General features: G+C 39.3%; 1 protein-coding gene across 5 annotated transcripts in view; it reads right to left on the bottom strand.

Moving 5' to 3' along the window:
• The window catches only part of PPP2R3A (protein phosphatase 2 regulatory subunit B''alpha), a 193813-nt gene extending 180693 nt beyond the window's left edge, over positions 1 to 13120 (bottom strand). For 2 of the 5 annotated variants that reach the window (XM_015132061.3, XM_028843433.2), the window contains exon 1: positions 13016 to 13120. The gene's annotated coding sequence lies outside the window, so the exon portion shown is untranslated. 5 annotated transcript variants of the gene reach the window in all.
• Positions 13121 to 21711: the final 8591 nt, after the last annotated feature.

The following is a 21711-nucleotide window of genomic DNA, read 5'->3' as shown; positions in this document are numbered from 1 at the left end:
TAATAATAATAAATAAATTAAAAAAAAAAAAAGTTCCAATATTTAAAAAAAAAAAAAAAAAGAATGGTGCTATTCACGGAGAGAAGTGCATGTTTTGAGGAAGGAAATTAAGGATTCTGTTTTGAGTGGTAAACTTTGTGATGCTCCTTCAGAAAGACATTCAAGTGGAATTGCTGGTCGAGAGACTGCTGCAGTATATTGTTAAATGGGCTCTGTCACTCAGCCAAGTTTCTTAATCTTTCTGTGCTCCAGCTTATTTCCATCTGGACAATGGAAATAATCGTAGACTTCCTTCATAAAGTTGTGAAGATTACAAAACATAATACATATGAAATATCTAGATCAGTGTTTTGTCCATAGTAAGCCTCGTTAAATACTAGTTGTAATCAGTAGTGATATTTGCATCCATTCCAGGTTGATATGTCGGATCTAAGTTATACTTTTTATGTAATCTTGAAAAGGAAAGACCATGAGGATCAAGTTGGCAAGAGAACCTACATCTACTTTGAAACTTTTAACAAAAAGAGACAGAAAGAGAAATTAGATTAGTGGATAAAAATCTTCGAGTTGGAGGTAAAGTCAGCTTGGGTCTTCACTCCCATCTATTCTTATAATTCCCCCGCCAATAGTCATTGGATTTGGGGTTGGTTTTTGTTTGTTTGTTTTTATTATTGCAATGAATAAAGAACAAAGACAGAAGATTGCAAATGCAAAAAATAAAATAAAATAAAATTAAAAAAAAAAAATAAATAAATATAAGGCATGCCTGGCTGATGTTTCTATCTTTATAATGATTTTTTAAAACTTTTTATTGTGAAATAACTAAGTTTCCAGAAAAGTTGCAAAGATAGTACAGAAACACCCTTCGCCTGGCTTCCTTTAATCATACAGTTTTAAAAATATTAGATATATTTTGATGTTTTATAAGAATGCTAATCAGCCAGGTGTGGTGGCTCACACCTGTAATCCCAGCACTTTGGGAGGATGAGGCAGGTGGATAGCTTTTAGCTTAGGAGTTCAAGACCAGCCTGGGCAACATGGCGAAACCCTGTCTCTACAAAAATACAAAAATTAGCCGGGCATTGGTGGCTCACACTTATAGTCCCAGCTACTCGGGAGGCCAAGGCTGGAGAATCGCTTGAGCCCGGGAGGCGAAGGTTGCAGTGAGCTGAGATTGCACCACTGTACTCCAGCCTGGACAAGACAGTGAGACTTTCTCTCAAAAAAAAAAGAATTCTGATCAGATGAATGCAACTTATGTATTTAATAAAGAGCATCTTAAAATAATTTAGCAGAATTATATTTTTTATGCCCTTTAACTTATATTTTGACATGTGTTGCACACATGCTCCATCTTTAACCAACAGTCCATTATGAGTACAAATTAAACCACAAATGCAACTAAGAACAATTAAAAACAGTGTAATGGTTAAAAACCACCAAAGCAGACAATAAACAATGATTAGAGATCGTGACCACATTCAACCAATACCTTCTAACGACTGTATGTTTGCATCACACCACTCAAATTGTTATCTTTAAGTGGAAAAATATTTAAATATTTTATTGACACAGAACTATTAATATCAATGATATAAATTGATTCTAAGAGCAATTTATAATCTAATTAGAAAATTTCACATCAATTAGAAAATGTGCCAGAAGAGTCAAGACCACTTTGGAGTGGGAGGACAAAGGGAATGGTAATGTTCTTTCCTTACACTGAGTGGTAACAAGAGTTCACTGTATTGCTATGCTTTACACCTTATACATATGTTTTACAAATATTCTGCTATAGATATTTAATATTTAATTTTAAACACATTTAACTTTTTAAATAGAATGGAGGAGGACCTTGCCCTACCAAGAAAAAATATTATAAAACGATTGCAATTTAAAATGTATTAACGGTGTAGAAACAACGATCAATGGGACCAGCGTCCTAAAACCAACTACGCACATATGAGAATTTAGAAACTGATAATTTGACATGCCACCTATTAAAATTATTATTCCAAATGAATGGCCAACTGAACAAGATTCTTCCCTCACACTATTCACAAAAATAAATTCCAGATGAACTTAAGTATCTAAATTTTAAAAATAGTATTAAAAAGTAAGATTCTATGTGTATCTTTGGGGCAGAAAAGAAGTATTAAAAAAGTAAGTAAAATCAAATGCCATATAAGGCAAAGATAGCGAAATTTGCCATCAAAATTAAAAACTATTATTTAACAAAAGATACCACAAAGGGAGACGACTCCAACAGGCTGGAGGAAATATGCCATCTTTATAATAAAGAATGAGTATGTAGAGTTTATTTATGTAAGTTTATCTAGAGTTTATTTATCTAAGTTTATTTATCTGCAACATAAATAAACAAGAAAAGGCAAGCACCTGTTATGTTGTATATTCTAGAAAAATGCAATATAAGAGTGCTTAAACAAAATACAAGTTAAATTTCCCTCCCATGCAGAAGAAAGTCTTCCCTTTTAGTGCAGCAACTCTGCCAAATGCTCAAGCCTTTTTGGCTCACTGACCTACCATGATGGTCCTGATGGTCTAGGACGGCCATTAGTGCTCCAGTCATTACATCTGTGTTCCAACACATAAGACTCATAAAGGGATGAAGAAAGGAGAGCTTTCTCATATTAAGGAGACTTCATACCTAACTCTTGCTGCTTATATATCACTAGCTAAAACTTACATGGTTATACTTAGCTCCAAGGAGGTCAAGTGTTCTAGTTGGGCACTCCCATTGGGGCCTGGCTAAAAGCTGGGGTTCCTATTACCAAAGATGAAGAAAGAATGGATCATAGGATGTAACCAGCAGTCTCTGCTATGCAACCCAACAGACAGAAAAATAAATACAAATAATCAAAAACTTTAAAGAAGACATCCAGCCCCAGGGAGACAAAAATTGAAACAAGGAAATACTACTTTGTACAACTTTTAAGAGAGGCAAAAATTCACAAATTGGTGAGGGTATGAAGATTTTTAGCCTAACAGTATGTTAATGACTCTTACAAAGAGAATGTATTCAATATTATTAGTGCTTTTAATTAGATTACATATCATATATCTTATATATGTAATATTAGCACAGATATCTTGGGGACCAATTTGGCAGTTTTTTAATAAAATTTTAGCTATATGATTATATGACTCAGCAATTCCACTTTTCAGAATCTATGCAATATAAACATTCACACATTTGCACAAGTACCAGGATGTTCATTGCAGTCATGTTTAAAACAAGGAAAAACTGGAAACAACCCAAGGGTTTATCATTAGGGGAAAAGCCCTCCACTTTATTTTCTTCATAGCACTAATACTACTATCTGAAATTATATTAATTTATCTACTTGTTTATCACCTAGGAAATCAGCTCATCTAGGAAAAGGAAAGCAAAGAGACTGTATTATTTATATAAAACTTGTTTGGCTAAAAATTCTTAGAAATAATACCTTTTCTTCTAAAACAACAAATCAGAACAGACACCATTCCAGATTTTAATAACATGAACCCACCAGAGGGCCCACATAAAGGCCTGTAGATTTGCAGACAGGCTGAGAAACACTGCCCCTGATGAAGTGTCTGAACTTGCTATCTAGATAGACTGTCACTAGCTGTGGCCTGTTTGCCCTTTTAAGGCCTGGGGCATTTCTCAGTAGTATCAACACACTCTCTTCATTACAAAGAACCCTCAATTGCCTTTAATACTTGGATCTCAATACTGCTGCCAGCATCCAGTGAGCTTTCTCTCATCGAGGAGGGCCCACTATGGGAAAGGGGTCTCTACCTTCTACTAGAAGAATACCAAGATTGCCAAGAAGAGAAGACAAAATGCTAACAACTGGGCCACAGTGCTTGATGGAAGACTCGGCATTGGTAGAAGCACATCAGTACTCACAACAGCAGTATTCTAGGGCCCAATACCCAAGGCTGTAAAATAGGAAATACGCCTATGATCTACAAAATGGAAGGGATAAGTGGCCCTTGCTAGGATTCCTAAGCCCTCAATGACATCTCCATTCACAACCACTTATCTCTGCTTTTTATTTCTAATCTCACAGAGAAGCAGTTTTCAAGCTGCTTTTTCAACTGGAAGAACTGTTCAAATGAAAGTGTAAGACGAATAAACAAACAAGAGGAAGGGGATAGCCTTAGCGCTCAGTCTAGGGGGTTGGGGTGAGAGGAATACTCTTCCCTTTTACCCCAAAGTGCTGAGAAGCTGAGTTTGATAGGGATGGGAGATAGAGAATGAGGGAGGAGGCTTTATTAGGGGAAACAAAGGTCCTGTGGAAGGAACATACTTGGCTTGTTGGAAGAAGAAAAAAGTCCCCTTTTTGACTGGGACAAAGCAAGCACAGGGAAGAGTAGTAAGAGATGAGGTCAGAAAGACAAAGAGGAGTTCAGATTACATAAGGGCCTTGTAGGAAAGCGTAAAGCCTCGGAGTGGATAACTTACTTAAACAAGATTCCTCTGGCTGCTGTGTTGGGAATAGGCAGTCAGAGAAGGACACGAGCAAGGAAAAGACATTACTGCAAGTTATTTCCTAACTTGGAGATATACATTTGGTAGTCAGGATGTAGTTGTCATTGTATATAGATGGTATTTAAACTCATGAGACTGACTGAAATGCCAAGGAAGTAAGAATCAATAAGGAAGAATGGAGTATTAATGAGCCTTGCATTGCTCCAACTTTCAGGGGTCAGGAAGATCATAAGGAACTAGCAAAAAGACTAAACCTCCAAAAAGGTGAGAGGGAAATGCAGAGAATGCAGCAAAGCTAAGTGAAGGAAGCGTTTCAAAGAAAGAGGAATAATCAACTGTGTAAAATGCTGCTGAAAGGTCAAGTAAGAGGAAGACTGAGAACTGATTCACTAGAGCTAGCAACGTGAAGGGCAGTGGTGATCTTGACAAGAGTGCTTCAGTGGGGGAAGGGGCCTGATTAATGTGGACTTGAGAGACTGGTGGAAAAGGAACTGGGGTCAGTGAGTTAGATAATTGTAGAAAACATTAAGAGAGGAATGTAAAGTCAAGAGAGTTTGGTCTTGTATTAAAAGGCACTGTATATCTGGTATCTACAACAATGCCTGGCACATAGTGATAAATTAATAAATATTTGTTGACTGAACTAAGTGAGATCACTAGCCATTGAAACAGTCTTAGTTCTAGAAGTTTAAAAGCTGATAGAGCGAAACATGAGGATTCTTGGTCCAATAAGAAGAAACTGCCTTTTAATTTCCTACTATGCCTGAAAACTCTTTAGGGCCTTTAAACACCTAGAATAGACATTCCTCAATTTCAGAGGAATAGCAACAGAATTCAACAAACACATGCCCTACAAGAAAATACACTTTCAATTCTGGACAGCTGCAATCTCTCCAACTACCTCTTGCATCTGGGGCCCTGTGACTTTGGACCTAGGGATACAACATGGGTATCAGTCCTCTAGTCACGTCGTGATTCACTATGCACTAAGAGGGAAGACGTCTGGTGGTCTCTGAAGGACGTCAATCTATGGGGCCTTGACCAAATGAAAGCTCTATGTGGCATGCCAATAATAATCATGAGTATTTGTTTAATGATATATACTTTTCAAAGCGGTAACACATATATCCTCTCCTACTTATCTTACAACAACTTTGTGAGGCAAGTGTTTTTATCACTTTCATTTTACAAATAAGAGTCTCAGACTTGCATAAAATCACACAGCTCTTTCAACAAATTATGCTGGGATAACTGGATATTCACATGCAAAAGAATGAAGTTGAATCCTTACCTCACATACAAAAATTAACTCAAAATCCATCAAATAGCTAAATGTTAAGAACTAAAACTATATATTCCCAGAAGAAAACACAGGGGTAAACTGGCAGGACCTTGGATTTGGTGATAGATTCTCAGATATAATGCCAAAAGCATACACAATCAAAGAAAAAACAAATTCAACTTCACAAGAATTAAAAATTTCTGTGCAAAGAACACTAACAAGAAAGTGAAAAAACAGCACACAGTAAGAGAGGAAATATTTGCAAATCATAAACCTGATTTGTATCCAGAATATGTAAAGAACTCTTAAACTCAACAACAAAAGACAATCCAATTAAAAAATGGATAAAAGACTTGAACAGACATTTCTCCAAAGATACACAAATGGCCAATACATGAAAAGATGCTCAACATCACTAGTCGTTAGGGAAATACAAATCAAAACCACAATGAGGCACCACTTCACACCCACTAGGATGGCTATAACCAGAAAACAACAAGTGTTGGTGAGGATGTGGAGAAACTAGAATTCTCAAAAATTGCTGGAAGAAATGTAAAAGTGTGCAGCATCTGTGGAAAACAGTCTGGGAGTTCCTCAAAAACTTTTTAAATTACTACATAATCCAGCAATTCTATTCCTAGATAGATGCACAAAAGAATTGAAAACAGGTATTTAAACAAAAACTTGTAAAAGAATGCTCTTAGCAGTACTATTTATAAGAGCCAAAAGGTGTAAACAACCTAAATGTCACCTGATAAACAAAACATAGTATATCCATACAATGGAATATTATTCAGCCAAAGAAAGGAATGAAGTACTGATACATGCTACAACCTGAGTGAACCTCATATACATTGTGCTGAATGAAAGAAGCCAGGCACAAAAAGTTACATATTGTATGATTCCATTTACATGAAATCTTCAGAACAGGCAAATCCATACAGACAGAACGCAAACTGGTGGGTGCCAAATGGTAGCGGTAAAGGGGAATGGCGAGTGACTGCTTAATGGGTACAGGGTTTCCTTTTGGGGTGATGAGAATGTTCCAGAATTAGTGGTGATGGCTGCGCAACATTGTGAATGTACGTATTAAAGTAACTGATTTGTACACTTTAAAATGGTTAATTTTACCTCAATTAAAAAAAACCCACACAGTTCACGCTTGACAAATCCAGGCACTGTACTAAGGAACTAACTCCAAGTCCTCTCCCCACTCAGCCATCCTGTTTCCTCCACAAACCAAAGGAGCTCTGGACCACCTTGGTAATGGACTTTGCCTCTATATACTGCCATCCAGGCATAGTACCTAACCATATTTGTGATGATGGAATTTCCACAGCTGTCCAAGCATATGCAAGTTTTTAAATAAAATTTTCTTATAATGGACTCCCATTACAAACCATCTTGGACCAAGTTCTGCCTCCATGTCACTGTCATCCTTTACACAGAAGTTAACCATCATCCACCTAACTGATAAACCAGTGACAGCTATGAAATCTGCTCCCTCACAAGATGATATTCCTGTTTTCAAAAGAGTATAGCAATGGGGTTTATGCCTTCAATTAATCAAAACCATTCTTCACCGGTAATTCTTGGCGTTTCCACCCCTTATATTTTCTGTTCTGTTGGCAGGCTACAACTCTTAGAAATATGAAGCACAAAATTGACCTTAAAAGCCTCTCTGCCAGGTTAAGGTTGCCAATATGGCAGAAATGGACAAAAGACAAACTGGTTGTGACCCTTTGCATTACAATCCATCCTAAATAGTCACTCTAACCCCAAGTCTTCAAGGTAGAAGCCTTCACATAACTTTTTGGAAATCAGTCTGCTCAGTGCTTTCTTCTTTCTAGCTCAATGAGGGCCTACATCTCTAATTTACAGCCATATCCCTCAGGTACCATCAATGATAAATACTTCAAAGTACGAGAGTTTTTACACGCATGCAACTGGAAAATCAAGCTACAATATCAAGTTAACTGGAAAAAATACAGCTGCAAAAACTATTCCTGGGAATCTCACAGTTAGATACACATTCCCTAACATAGCCAAGTATTCCATTTTCAGCATACCAACAATATAGTCTTTGTTCATCAGTTCAATGGGAGGATGATGTCAGGGTCACTGAAGCCCAGATCACTGCTGGCCTTTAGGAGCTCTACCACTTTCCAGTTGAGAAAGAAACTTGTGGCCTAATCACCAACATCTGAGTCAGTCCCTTCAGAAGCCTCAAGAGTCCTGGCAAAATTTCTTAGTAAAAAGTAGTCTCCAAAACAAGACCCCCTAAGAATGTGGGAGATGGGTAATCAGACACCATTGACCTACATCCCTAAAAAGTTAGGATAAATGTTTGAGTAACCAACAGACTAACACCTACCATGTAGGCATGTAAGACACATCATCCTCCCTCACTACTTCCTCTTTTTGGGCAAGCTTCTCAAAGGAATTTCCAACACTTGACACTCCCATTTCCTTACTTTTTACCTACTTCATTTTGGTTTCTGCCTCTTCCAATCTAAAGCTGAGGTCAAAGGCTCCATCTTGCTAAATTCAACAGATCATTTTTGGTCCACATCTTTACTTGATGACACCTCTCTATTTGAAGCAGTCTTCTCCTACCTTTTATGATGTATCTTAAACTAGAATTAGATTGTGAAGGAAACAGCTAAGACAAAAACCAAATATTGCTTACTCTTGAAAATCCTTTAAATGGCCCGTTAAATATTGCACACTTGTACACAAGTAAAGAAAACTTGTCTCTCTCTCATTTAATCAAAAACATAGTAAAGTGCATTCAGTTAAGTTTGCACACTTTAATTCTGAGCAAGGTGTCATTCCACTTTACCTCTGTGGCCACTTCTCATCCTCTTCCTGGGCTACCCTTCTCTACTAAACTTCAAAATGCTGGGCCTGAGCCCTCTTTTCTTAACCTGTCAGTGGTTCTCAACTTCCACTGCTAAGTGGAATCACCTCAGATTCGTCCAAGGCTGCAAATCAGATCAAGTAAACAGAAAAAGAAATTTCTTAGGTGGACCACAGCATTAGTTTTAATCATTCAGTGATTCCAATGTGCAACCAAGATGAGAACACTGTTCTATGTTCTCTTCCCAGACCAGGGATCACATGCTCAAAAGCCTACAGTCAGACAAACAAATGAGCAAAGTGGGCCAGGCATAGTTTCAGGGAGTGGTGGGCTCCGTAGTGAAACAGAAGAGCTGCGATCATCTGTGACTTAGCTCCAATTATTGCTGCCATATTGGAAAACCAACTCAGTAGTGCTACATTTTCTCATTTTTAAAGAGAAACCCCAAATCTGGATTTTCTTCATGAGAAATCTTCAGATTTTAAAATATTGGCAACTAATTCAAAATTAAACAATAACAAAACCACTGTATGGGCAAAACATCTGTGAGTCAGATTCAGCTGTGGACTACTGCTTTGCAACCACTGCCCCAGATAATTTCGTCCACAGCCTTCAATTTACACCTAAAAATTTGTGCCTCCAGTTTAGCCCTTTGCTCATGGCTCTGAATTAGAATTGCCAAATGCTTATGTGACCTCTCACTTGAAAAATCTCAGCAGTCCCAATGTAAACTGTGATTTAAACTCATCTCAAAACTATTTATCCTTAAATGTTCTTTATTTCAGGTAACACCACCACCATTCACTGGTTGGGCAAGCTAGAACCCTGGGAGTCATCTTAGGATCTCATTTCTCCCTCTCAACCCTGTACCATATCAACCACCAAATGCTATCAATTACGCCTCCTAAATATATCTCATGAATACATGTACTTCTCTTCATCTCCAATACGACCATTCTTTTCTCTCAGTCACCACATTTTCTCTCCTATGTTACCCACAGTAACCTTAATTAGGGACAGCTATCTCCCACACTCAATCTTGTTTCCTTCCAAACCATTCTAATATGACCAGAATGATCTTTTATAATCACCAATAATTACAAATGTACACACATATACACACATTACATAAATAAATACTTTTGTAAATATATGTGTTTGTGTATTTGACCCAACAATTCCATTTCTAGGAATTAGCCTATATTTATACACATATGAAATGGCATATTCACAGTACTGTTCATGGTAAATTACTGGAAACAATCTAAATGTCTGTCAGTGGGGGAATGGTTAAATAATCTGTGGTATATCCATACAGTGAAATACTGTACAGTCATTCAAAAAAAATAAGGAAAGTATATACTGAAGTGGAAAGATTCCCAAGACATTAAGAAAACAGAGTGTACAGTATGCTACCATTTGTGTAAAACACTAAGAGGAAAGATATGCATTTCCTTGAATGCCCACAACAAATGTCTATAATGATATACAAAACTAGTAACAGTGGTTATTCCTTTGGAAGACAGGGAAAATGGTGGCTGGGGGAGGGAGCAGAACCCACCAAAAATGCTCTGATTTAATAGGCATGGAGGAGGGCCCAGGCATCCGTCTTGTTTAAGTTCTGGTGGTTCTGATGAGAAGGCTGGACTGAGAACCACTGCTAGTGGACAGCCTTTACCTATTTTCCTAGCTTCATTTTGTGTCATCACTCTCCGTGTTTCTGGCTTCTAGGTTCCGAAAAGCGGCCCTGTTCCTTTCTTCCTCAAGGTATTCACATCTGTTCCTTCTGCCTGGAATATTGTTCCTGTGAGCTTCACCTAGTAACTCCTGTTTATCCTTCACCGTCCACCTAAAAGGTCACTTCCCCATGAAAACTCTCCCCAGTTTCCAAACTACATCAGGACATCTGTTTTATGCACTCAGACCTGCCTGTACTTCTCCCAGAAATTAACACAATTGTAATGAGATAAATGTATATTTATACATCTGTCACCCTCTTTAGACTATAAGGTCCAGGCATGCAGAGTTGCTTTTACTAATTTATTTCCATACCTAACCTAGTGTCCAGTTGGCAAAACAGGCCTTCAGAAATCTGTTAAATAAATGAGTAACTGTTCCCGCCCTCAAGCTTAGTATAGTAAACACCTAAGCAAAAGAGGACAATGCTGCGTCACTAGTGCTAAGGCAGCAGTCTGCTCACAACAGGAGTTCTCAACTAAGGGTGATTTTGGTCCTCCTGGGGGACATTTGCGATGTCCGGAGCATTTTTGATTTTCACAACTGTGTGTGTAGAGTGCTACTGGTATCCATTCCTCAGCAGAGGTTAGAAATGCTGCTAAACATCCTATGCTGCACATGATAGCCCTCCACAACTAGAAATTACCTGGCCTAAAATGTCAACAGAACTACAAATGAGAATCTGTGACTCAGAGGACGATAACACTCAAAACAGCTGTCAAATGCACTTCTGAGGGTGGTGATTTTTAAAAATGGTGATTTTGGGGGGATGGGGGGTATCAAGCAAAGCTTCAGGGCAGAGGTAAAGCTTCAGTTGTGTGTTGAAAGGTAACAAGGGCCAGATCAGTGGGTACTATGTTTGTCAGACGCAATGAGGAGTCTCTGAAGAGTTTAAAAGCAAAGTTATGATTTGAACAGGTGCCCCCCTCAAGCACCCCATACTCCAAAATTATTCACCTCCTTTTCTCCTTTCTCGCTGAAACAAAACTTCCATTCTCTCAGAGTAGCCGGTTTCAGCTGAACATTAAAGCCAAATTAATTCAGCCCAAGATAAACTCAGGCCCTTCACTCTCCAGAACGTTAAGCTACATTTTAAGATATGCAAATACTTATGAGTACAAATAAATCTTTAACTGCTCAATGTTCAGGTTGTCAGTGGATAAAGATATTTTTGAACTCAACAGCCAGATTGGCCCCAGTAACACTTTCCCAAAGCTTTGTTTTTAAAAAACCTTTTTGATATGTTTCCCCGTTCTCCTAGAAATCTCCTAGATTTCTAAGCTCCTAGATTGTATAAAAGATCTGTTTTTTTTCCACAAGTATCTCACGCCATTAAGTTCTTCTGCCAGAGGTGATACAAGGGCCATTTGGATGCAATAAAAGTAAATAAATTGTGTGTGTAAATTAGCAGTGGCTTAGAAATTTTTTAAAAGGCTTTCATGGATACTACTGAAAGAAACTGAGATAATTTTTAACAAAATCACCAAGAAAAAAACAAAACAAAACTGTTTTACTACAACACAAGCCGGCTGCCTACTGAACTGGACGCCCATGCTCTGACCTAGTATGGCAATTCTTAGGGTCTAGGCGCTGGGTTCTCTGTTTACAAGAAACTAAGTCCTGAGACTAAGGAAGAACAAAGAAAAATGCCTGGCACCAAAGGTGTGGGGGATGTTTTGTACATAAATGAAGATTTGAGGAGTAACACTTCCTCAGATGTTGGAAGGAATTACTCTTTTTTTGCTTACGTGTTAAGAATTTAATGTTTTCAGGTCATTTCCTAATTAGAAAATACCTTATAATTCACAAACAATAATTTGTCTTCCCCTACATTTGCTGACCACCAAGACTGGATAAAATTTCCTTAAGCTTTACCAGAGTGGGAGGACTGGGAATAATGTGAGCACAACAGAGTTCGGATGCAACATCAACTCCAAGCCTGGCCAGCTGGTTTCCATCGAGAGGTCCCCTAGGAGAACGCCCCTCCGCGGCGGCGGCGGGGTCGCGGCGGGAAAGACCCACTGAGGCGCTCCAGCGCGGCCGCGGTGCAGGGCCAGGGACCGCCCGGCCTCCGTTTACCTTTGTTTCAGGTACCCCGGCTGCTGGCGGGCCGGGAATCCCGCCCGCGGCCCAGAGCTGGTGACACATCCTTCTTTGGCCAAGTCGGGCCGAGGTTGGGCAGGGGGCGGGGAAGGAAAAGAAAGCCTCAGCGCCTAACGACGTGACTCTCAGTTCTTCCAAAACGCTGGCATTTGTTTCTCTGCCAGGCTTTCCTGTTAACAAGTTCCCGAGGGCTGTGCGGGCGAACTGGCCCAGGAGCCCTGAAAAGTGGGAGGGCCCAGGCCGCCCCCGCCTACCCTCCTCCGCGGGCGCCCCCGGGGCAGGCAGTTTCCACACCTCCCGGGCTGCCGTGTCCCGGGACCAGCCGGCTGCGCGGAGGCACCGCACCGCCTGGAATTCCGACTTCCACAGCCCAGTCAGCTCCGTGTGGCCCCTCTGGCCAGGCCGGTCCCCGCCCCCAGGTCCCGGCCCCGCCCGCCACGGCCGCCGCGCGCCGCCCCCCAGCCTCGCCACCCCCTCTGGCCGGGACGAGGGGGCTGAAGGCTCCAGGCCGCGCAGCCGGTGTCCCCGCGCCTACCTCGTTGCCCGCAGCTCCTCCTCCGGCGGCTGCCTCGGCTCGCGGGCAGCGCTTGCCTCCAAGCCTCCCCGCGGCGCGGACTCTCGGGCTACGAATGCGGCGCGTGAAAAGAGGAGGCCCGAGCGCGCCCCGCCCAGACACCCGCAGGCCCCCACCTCCCCCTCCTCCTCCTCCTCTGCCCCACCCTCTGCGGCCTGCCCGGAGCCCCGCCCGCGCGCCTGGCCCCGCCCACGGTCCGGCCCCGCCCCCAACCTCCGCCCCGCCCCTCTGGCCAAGGCAGGAAGGGGGCCTCCAGGGGCGCCGCGAGACCCGCTGTGGCCTCGGCCAGGGCAGTCTCCGACGCGATTCGTCGTGGTCGCTGCTATTTGACAGATTCGAGTCTCTTGCTCGGATTTATTACTGTTATTATCATTGTCAATATTGTCATCGTTGTTATTGTTATCGTCATCAGTTGTGTTGCCCTCTTTAAGGGGCCTTCAAGGAGGCCCCTTGAGGGCAGCGCGCTGCTGACCAGACACTCCCTGGCACTCCTGTCTTCCCAGAGTCCTGCACCTGCGCCACATTTCACTCAGCCCAAGAAGTTGTGTGAATTTTGAAAGAAGTGATATTTATTTTTAACTTACTGTTAACTGTTATTGTTAAATAAAATACAAATATAGACAACCATATAAAACCAATGTACAGCTTAGTGGATTATTCCAATACACACACCCTTATAACCACTCGCCAGGTTTATTAATAACACCGTGTAATATAGTCTGCTCTGAAACAGAACCTCATTAATAGCTGGAAGGACACAGCCTGGAAGGGCCTCCCAAAATTGCCCTCCTTCTAACTGCCACAGTACTCAAAGGTGACAGGTCCATAATCATGCCCTCTTCAAGAATATATTTGTAAAATGGAAATTTCTCCAGAATTAGGAACCTCCAATTGAGTAGCTTCGTAAAAATCTTGATAAAAAGATAAATTTGTAAATATATAAGCATGTAAATAACAATAAATAAGTCAATCAATTGGGAAATTGAATACCATGAGTAAGGAGCATGGGGATGGGGGATGGGAGGTATGTAAAGACTTAAAAGAATTAGGTGGGCTGTGAGGACAGGTCCTGGGCACCTGGGTTGTTCTCACTGTCTCCCTAGCACCTAGCATAGCACCAGGCATATACTAGGTGCCATATGAATGTGTGTATATATGTGCATTGTACATATATGCACATATATATGTGTGTGTGTATGTATATAGCACAAGGAAAGAAAAAAATTATATAAGATAACGCTAAACAAGCTTTACATACTGAAATTTCACCCAAGGTCAATCCTCCCAGTAGCTAAAATGTGCTCTATGAGATGCCTTGATGCCCTAGAGAGAAAAAGATTTCAACTTTCTACTGTTTTTCCATTTCAAAAGCACTTGCACATGCATATGGTATCTTATTTGAGACTGAGCAATTCTGTGAAAAAGGCAGGGCAGGGCAGGACAGGACTCTGCAAAGGTCACAGTGCAATGCATATCTGTAAGAAGGGGAAGTACACAACGTACCATAAAACAATGTTAAAACTGCTGACCCTGCCAACCTGGATTCTTGGTTTGTCTGGACAATTTTATTGGCAGTGTTTTTACATTAGGGCTCCTTTGGCCCTTTTGCCATACGTTTATATACATTATAACTTGAATTTATAAAGGACACAATACCTGACTGGAAATTTGATTCAATACAATAGAGTCAGTCTCTCTGTCATGAGGACCATGGTGAATTGGGGTAGAGAGTTGCCAATTCACCACGATGTATTGAGTACCCAGACTGTACTAGGTGGTAGGAATACAAATGATATAAAATAAAGAAGATACAGGGGCTGGGCATGGTGGCTCATGCCTGTAATCCCAGCACTTTGGCGGGCCAAGGTGGGCAGATCACCTGAAGTCAGGAGTTTGAGACCAGCCTGTCAAACATGGTGAAAACCCATCTCTACTAAAAATACAAAAAGTAGCCAGGCGTGGTGGCATGCTTCTGTAATCCCAGCTACTCGGAAGGCTGAGGCAGGAGAATCATTTGAACCTGGGAGGTGGAGGTTGCAGTGAGCCAAGATCACTCCATTGTACTCTAGCCTGGGTGATGAGAGTGAAACTCCCGTCAATCTTTGTTCTCAAGGAGCTTATGGCCAAGTAAGGGAGAAAGATTTGAAAATAAATGTTTAAGTTATATGGTAGGGGAACAGTCATGAGCACAATTAATTCTACGAGGTGTAGGATGAGAGTGGGGCAAGTCTTATCAGACAAGAAAACATCTGAAATTTTTTTAGTATAAAAACATCAAATATTGAAAACAGAAACAGAATAATGTAATGAACTACTATGCACCCATTACTTGACTTCAACAATTATCCCATGACCAATTTGTTCCATCTGTACCCTCATCTTCTCTTTCCCTCCTTGTGTTATTTTGAGGCAAATCGCATGGAGCATTATTTTTTCATCCATAAATATTTCATTATGCATCTCTAAATGATAAGGTCTGTTTTTAAAAACAACCACAAAATCATCAAATTGTCTTTTAAAGTAATAATTTATTAACATCTAGACAGTGTTCAAAATTTCCCAATTTTCTCATAAATGTTTTATGTAGTTTATTTCTTTCAGTCATGATCCAAACAACGTCCTCACTTTGCATTTGGTTAAAATGTCTTACACCTTTTTCTTTCCTTGTACTTTTATGTTGAAGAAATAGATTGTTTTTTATAAGGAGTTTCTCACATTCTACATTTTGTTGATTGCTGTGATGTTGTTTAACATGTGCCTCTACCCTTGTATTTCTCATAAAGGATAGTTACTAGAGGCTTGATCAATTTAGAAAACTATAACCCATAATGAAGAGAAAAATCAACAAATCAAAAATAGACCAAAACTGTCACAGATGTTAGAATTAGCAGACAAATACATTAAAACAATTACTATGGCTGGGCTTGGTGGCTCACACCTGTAAGCCCAGCACTTTGGGAGGCTGAGGTGGGTGGATTACCTGAGGTCAGGAGTTTGAGACCAGCTTGACCAACATGGTGACACCCTGTCTCGACTAAAAAATACAAAAAAATTAGCCGGCTGTGGTGGCAGGTGCCTGTAATCCCAGCTACTCAGGAGGCTGAGGCAGGAGAATCACTTGAACTCTGTAGGCAGAGGTTGTGGTGAGCTGAGATCACGCCACTGCACTCCAGCCTGGGCAACAGAGTGGCTCCGTCTCAAAACAAAAACAAAAACAATAACAAAAACAAAAACAAACAAACAAAAAATTACTGCAACTATATTCCAAGTGTCAAAAAAGTTAAGTACATATTAAAAAGGGAGGATGTAAAAAAGACACAAATTGTATTTCTATAGTTGAAGACTATAATGTCTGGAATAAAAATACATTAGATTGGATTAATGGCAAAATGGACATTACCAAAGAAAAGATTAGTCACATCAATAGAAATTATCCAAAATGAAACACACAGAAAAAAAATGTTAATGAAAAGAGCATCAGTGAGCTAAAGAACAACCACAGGTGGCCTAATATGTAGAATCTCCAAAGGAAAGGAGTGAAGACAAAATATATTTGAAGAAATACTAGCCAAAAGTTTCCAAAATTTATGAAAACTATATACTCACAGATCTAAGAAGTGCAACAGACTTACAATTTCCAGTACAACAGACGATAGACTTAAATCCAAGCATATCAATAGTCATATTAAATGTGAGACTTCTGGTTCCAAAATGGCAGCATAGAAGCAAGCTGGCTCCCCCTTTTCCCCAGAAAAAGAAGGCCAAACCCAAATACACAACACCAAAATTACTATCAATAATATCCCAGAACTGAAATATGAGGATGAGACAGTTTGCAGGGTCACAAAGAAGTGCAAAAGCTCCAAGCAGGTGGTAAGAGAATAGGACTCCCATGTTCAGGGTGCCCCTCCCCGCATTCTGTCCAGCACCAAGCATTCACAAAGTTTCCTCCCAAAGCACAGTTTATACACTGGAAAAAGTGAGATCAAGGTGGACAACCAGCTCCCCACCATCTTGGGTTCCTTGGCAGGAGACTTGTCCCTGTCTTAGCCCACAGAAACATTGCAAGTCCCTTAAGGGAGAAGGCAAAGTCGGGAGGCAGGACTACCATCCCCAGAAGTGGAAACTCTGCTCTGTAACTCAGCCAAAGGAGACATCAAATCAGAGTGTCTGTTCAGCAGCAACATGATATGGGAGGTACATTCTGCAGATACTTTGGGCACAAACCCCTAGCCAGCCTTCCCACATTGCTGGGATATCCCAGGATACCTTCCATCTACTAGAGCTGAGGTGGACCTGGGCTTAAGCCACCACCTAGAGCTGAAAACGAGGCAGCAACGTAGCAGTGAAGAATCTTTAAGCAAATATATTCAATAAAACCCAAAACAAGTCAGACAGAGAAGACTGGAATAAATTATCCTTTAGTGCAAAGACATGGATATACATCACAAGAAACAATAGAAACGGGGAACCACAAATTCCCCAAATGGACAAAGCAAGGAACCAGTAACTGACTTTAATGAGATGGCAATATATGACCTCTATGACTAAGAGTTCAAAACAGCAATTTTGGCTGGGCATGGTGGCTCATGCCTATAATCTCAGCATATTGTGAGGCTGAAGCAGGAGGTTCGCTTGAGGCCAGGAGTTTGAGACCAGCCTGGGCAACATAGCAAGATTCCATCTCTACAAATAAAAAATTTAAAAAAGCAATGGCTGGTAACAGTGGTGCACATCTCTAGTTCCAGCTACTCAGGAGGCTGAGGTGGGAGGATCATTTGAGTCCAGGAGTTGGAGGCTGCAGTGAACTATGCTGGCACCACTGCACTCCAGCCTGGGTGACAGAGTGAGACCCTGTCTCAAAAATAAAAAAAAAAAAGCAAAAATAGAAAAAACCCCTCCAAAATAGTGCTTTTAAGGAAACTCAGTGATCTCCAAGATAACACAGAAAACCATTTCAGAAATTTATCAGAGAAATTTAACAAAAATATTGAAGTAATTAAAACAATGCAATAGATGTTTTGGAAGTGAGAAATACACTTGCTATACTAAAAATTTCATTAGAGGCCGTCAAGAGCAGAACAGATCAAGCAGGGGAAGAATCAGTGAGCTTGAAGACAGGCTATGTCTTGTATATGTATACAATCAGAAGAGAAAAAAGAATGAAAAGAAATGTGGACCATCTACAAGATACAGAAGTTTACCTCAAAAGATGAAATCTAAAAATTACTGGTGTTCAAAAGAGAGTTGAGCAAGAGCAAGCGTAGAAAGCTTATCCAAAGAAATAATAATAGAAAACTTTCCAAAATATGAGAAAGAATAAATATTGAGGTACAGGAAGGACAGAGAACACCAAATAAGTCTAATACAAAGAACACTACCCCAAAGCACATAGTAATCAAACTTTCAAAGGCCAAGGACAAAGAGAGGATCCTAAAAGCAGCAAGAGAAAAGAGGCAAATAACATATAAAGGAACTCCAGTTTGTCTGGCAACAGACTTCTCAATGAAAACCATACAGGCCAAGATGGAATGGAAAGATATTTTCAAAGTGCTAAAAGAAAAAAAACCCTTTTATCCAAGAATACCGTATCCAACAAAGTTATCCTTTAACTGTGAAGAAGAGATAGTCTTTCCCAGAAAAACAAAAACTGAGACAATTCACCACCACTAGAGCCATCTTACAAGAAATGCTAAAGGGAGTTCTTCAATCTGAAACAAAAAATACTAATATGCAAAAAGAAAACATTTGAAGCTGTGAAACCCCTGGGTAAAATTAAGTACATAGACAAACCTAGAATAATTAAATACTATAATTGTGGTATGCAATTCACTCATAACTCTAGTATGAAGCCCCAAAGACAAATCTATCAAAAATAATAATAGTAACAGCAAGCGATAAGTATTGTAAAATACGTAAATTGAGACAACTAAAAGTCAAAATGTGGGAGGGATGGAGTTAACGTGTAGAGTTATTTTTTATTTTTCCTTCATGTCTATTCTTTTATTTTTTATGTAAGTTGTCATCTCTTTAAAATAACTTGTTATAGCTGTAAGATTTTTTTGAGCCTCATGATAACCACCATATGCAAAAACCTGTAATAGATTCACTAAAAATAGCAATTGAAGATGGCAGCAGCAATGATTTACCAGCTGCTGGTCTGGAGCAGCATACTGGTGTTGAGCCTGCCCTCAGGTGCCAGGTGTTTTGGGGTATGGGCCTTGCCAACTGGAGACAAGGTCATGCATGCTAGCCAGGTTGATGATAATAAAGACTCCAGGAAAATTCGGTTTGTGGGTTGTCAGGAAGAGGTGAATGTAAACTTTGCCACTGATTTGATAACAGAGCAACCTATGAGTGAAGTAGAGTGTTGGGTAGTATTGTGTAACTGGTTGAGGAGCTCTTGGCTACCCAAAAGTGTATGTAAACATAGACAAAGAAACAAAAACTGGGATATGTGGTTATTGCGGTCTGTAGTTCAAAAAACACCATCATTAGAATGAATTGTGAACCCATGGTCCTCTGAAGTATGTGGATGAACATTTTGATTTTGAAAATAAAGCATGTGAAATCACTAGTTCTGTATAAAGGGCATTCCTATTGCTAAATAAAGGGTATTCCTATTGCTAAATAAAGGGCAATGCTATCAAGAAAAAAAAGACACAATGAATTAAAACATATTACCAGAGAAAATCACTTAACCACAAAGGAGGACAGTAAGAACAAAGAAAGGAAAAGGGGAATTACAAAACCAGAAAATAAGCAACAAAATGGAAGTAGTTAAGTCCTTTCTTATGAATAATAACACTAAATGTAAATGAACTCAGTTCTCCAATTAAAAGGCATACAGTGGCTGAATGGATAAAGAAACAAGATCCAACAATATGCTGCCTACAAGAAACCTATTTCGCCTATAAAGATACATACAAACTGAAAGTGAAGGGGTGGTAAAAGTCATTCTGTGCAACTGGAAATTGGAAAAGAGTAGCAGCAGTTATATTTATGTTAGATAAAATAGACTACAAATTAAAGACTGTAAAGAGAGACAAAGAAAGTCATGTAATGATAATGGGATCAATTCAGCAAAGGATATAACAATCGTAAATATTTATGCATCCAAAACTAGAGCTTCCAAGTATACAAAGCAAACATTAATAGATCTAAAATGGAGAGATAGACTGCCATACAATAATAGTACGGGATTTTTAACACCCCATTCTTAGTAATGGACAAATTATCCAGACAGAAAATCAACAAAGAAACATCAGAGTTAAACTACACACTAGATCTAATATGCCTGACTTTTACAAAACATTTTATCCAAATGATGAAGAATACATACTTTTTTCATCAGCACATGGAACATTCTCCAGAATAGATCATATCTTAGGCCACAAAACAAGTCTGAACAAATTCAAAAAACTAAAAACCATATCAGGTATTTTTTCTCACCACAATGGAATAAAACTAGAAATCAATATCAAGTGAAACCACAGAAACTACACAAACACATGGAAATTAAACAACATGCTCTTGAATGACCAATGGGTCAATGAAGAAATAAGAAAAAACAATTAAAATTTCTTGAAACAAATAAAAATGGAAACACAACATTCCAAAATCTATGGGATATAGCAAAAGTAGTAGCAAGAGGGAAGTTTATAACAATAAATACCTACATCAAAAAAGTAAAAATATTTGAAATAAACAATCTAATGATGTACCTCAAGGAACTAGAAAAGCAAGAACAAACCAAATCCCAAATTAGTATAAGGAAAGACATAATAAAGATGAAAGCAGAAAATAATGAAATTGAGACTAAAAATTTCAGATCAATGAAACGAAAAATTGTTTTTTAGAATGATAAACAAAATTGATAAACCTTTAGTTAGACTAAGAAAAAAAGAGAGCAAATACTGAAGTAAATAAAAACAGAAATGAAAAGGAGACATAACAACACAGAAATACAAAGAATCATCATAGACTATTTTGAAAAACAATACAGCAACAAATTGGAAAACCTAGAAGAAATGGATAAATTCCTAGACACATACAACCTACCAAGATTGAACCATTAAGAAATAGAAAACCACAGAAAACCAAACACTGCATGTTCCCACTTATAAGTGGGAGCTGAATGATGAGAAAACATGGACACAAGGAAGAGGAACAAGACATACTGGGACCTGTCAGTGGCAGGGGTTGGGGGTGAGGGGATAGAGAACATCAGGAAGAATAGCTAATAAATGCTAGACTTAATACCTGCGTGATGGGATGATCTGTGGAGCAAACCACCATGGTACATATTTACCTATGTAGCAACCCTGCACATCCTATACATGTACCCCTGAATTTAAAATAAAAGTTGAAGAAAAAAAGAAATAAAAAACCTAAAGAAAAAAACCAATAATGAGTAATGAGATAAAAATTGTAATAAAAAGTCTCCCATCAAAGAAAATCCAAGGATCTGATGATTTCATTGCTGGATCCTATCAAACATTTAAAGAACTAGTACCAATCATACTCAAAATCTTTAAAAAATGGAAGATAAGGGGATACTTCCAAACTAATTTTATGAGGCCAGCATTCACCTGATATTAAAACCAGACAAGGACAAACCACAAAAGAAAACTATAGGTCAATGTCACTGATGAACA

Source organism: Macaca mulatta, chromosome 2 (genome assembly GCF_049350105.2).
Source record: "Macaca mulatta isolate MMU2019108-1 chromosome 2, T2T-MMU8v2.0, whole genome shotgun sequence".
In the NCBI taxonomy this organism is placed as follows: domain Eukaryota; kingdom Metazoa; phylum Chordata; class Mammalia; order Primates; family Cercopithecidae; genus Macaca; species Macaca mulatta.
This window is presented reverse-complemented; position numbering and strand designations above follow the sequence as displayed.